Below are 2,333 nucleotides of genomic sequence, written 5' to 3' on the forward strand. Positions count from 1 at the left end.
GGATACCCCTTCTCTTCCTTCTTCAGCAAGCGTCTTCATCTTGTCCAAACACAAACCCTGGACGACCAGGTTCTCTGACCCTGCACATCTGCCAGAAGTCATTTAACACTGTTGCATCAGGTGTGGTCTTGTCTGAAAAAAAAAAAAAATCATGAAGGAAAATGTCCTCTGTGCAGAACGGAGGACCTGCATTGTGTAATCTTGATTATATCCTCTTCTCAATAATTGAGATAGATCGCAATGACCTGGAGAAAAGATTAGATAATAGGGAGAAGAGATTAAGTGGTGACAGATGTTGGGAAATCTATAAAATTCCCTATCATGATTGATTCTGGAACACTTAAATACTAAAAACGAATCCAGGTAATTTAGGATCATCCAGAGTGATAAACAGTAGAATGTGAAAGGGATAAGTATACTAATCTTGGGTAAATTAGTGTTAGGGAAAACTATTACCTACCTACAGTCTCCACTCCTCAAAAAATAGGTGAAAAGTAATTCTATTTCCTTAGGTTGCCTGTAAGCAATATCTTGCTCATGCTGCTGGAGAAAGTACAAGCTTACATCATTGTCTAGTGACAATTAGAGTTTCTCTTTAAGATTTCAAAGGTGGGGCACCTGGGTGGCTCAGTTGGTTAAGTATCTGACTCTTGGTTTTGGCTCAGGTCATGATCCCAGGGTCCTGGGATCAAGCCCCGTGTCAGGCTCCATGCTCAGTGGGGAGTCTGCTTCAGATTCTCTCTCTCCCTCTCCTTATGCCCCTCCCCCCTCTCCTTCTCTCTCTCTAAAAATAAATAATTAAAAAAAAAAGTTATCCAGGCTGTGACTTTTACTAGGTCCATCACACCAATCCTTCCTATCCACTTGCCTTGATAGGTGTCTCTCTGGACCTCTCTCCAAAACATTCAGCAACTGTAGCTCTCCCCCTGCGTCCAACTGGAAGATCTTTAGGTTTGAAAACTAGAGCCCTGCTTACTGAAAGAAAGTAAGATATCATTGTTTTGTTTAGAGGAAAAATAGGATGGGGTGGTCCTTGGGGAAGAGATTCCCATTGGACAGTAACTTGACTATAGCATCGTGGTCCAGAATCTGGCCCTCACCTTTGACACTAATGAAGTGCTTCAGAATCTGATGTATACTCATCAAATTCACAAAATGATGTAGAAAACAGTCATTTTACTGATCTACAATGAAAAATGTATATGCTCAATGTCCAGCTGGTGGACACATTCTCTCCACTACAGAAAAACTACACGGGAACCAAATCCTTGTCATCAGGACACTCCCTAGAACTAGAGAAACACTTAGATGATCTTAATGGCATCAGACTTTGAAACCCTGATGCTCTGAAGAAGGGCAGACGGAATCTGAGGACAGACACTCGGGTGCCGCAGCAGCAGCTTCCCGGATGGTGCCGCAGACACTGACACGTTCTTACTCTCTGAGGCCTTTTTATTTTAGTTTTTCAATATAAGTTACACATGAATATATCCTCACTTTATAATATTTAGATAAAATAGAAGGATATAGGATAAAGCAGTCATTTTTTGTCACCATCCCACCCTACCCAAACAAGCTCGTTTCCTTCCCAGAGAATAGCATTATTAAGTTTGGAGTATATTCATTCAGTCCTTTTTCTACATATTTTTATACATACACCATTTGATTCTCTCTTACATATATCAAATTGTTCTGTAGGTTCTATGTGCTGTTTGCTCTTTTTTTTTCCACTAAAGAATGTGTCTTCAAGATCATTTCTTATTGGTACATATGGATACCCTGGCTAAGAGTTACTTGGTTTCTCTGCACAAGCGGTTTATAGTCAGAGATTGATCTGACTGGGCAGCACTGTACCGCACTGGTTGTTAAATATATTGAATATTTTTTCTGAATGCATCTATCTTTTAACTTCTGTATAAAATTCTCGTATAGATAGACCGTATACAAAAATTAACGCCAGGTGGTTTAAATAGCTAAACATAAAACCAAAACTCTAACCACACTTTTATTTCCTTTATTTTTATTGTCTCAAGAAGTTTTTTGGGTTTTTTTTACCATACAAAGAATGCATACTCATTCTAAAGAACAGTCAGGTAGTCCACAAAGGAAGTTACTTGAAATCCTACCACCTACTGAAAATACAGTCGGTTTTTGGATGACCTCTTCTTCTAGGCATCTCTCAATGCATAGACACAGACACAGACACACACGGATGTATATTATGCATACATATTAAACTAGACTGCATTCTTCAGGCCATAAACAGTCACAATCTATCCATAGAGTTCCCATAGCTTAAGAATCCAGTTCATACAGTACTATTCTTACTGAAT

The sequence above is a fragment of the Ursus maritimus genome, unplaced genomic scaffold (genome assembly GCF_017311325.1).
Source record: "Ursus maritimus isolate PB19 unplaced genomic scaffold, ASM1731132v1 scaffold_14, whole genome shotgun sequence".
NCBI classification, from domain to species: Eukaryota; Metazoa; Chordata; class Mammalia; order Carnivora; family Ursidae; genus Ursus; species Ursus maritimus.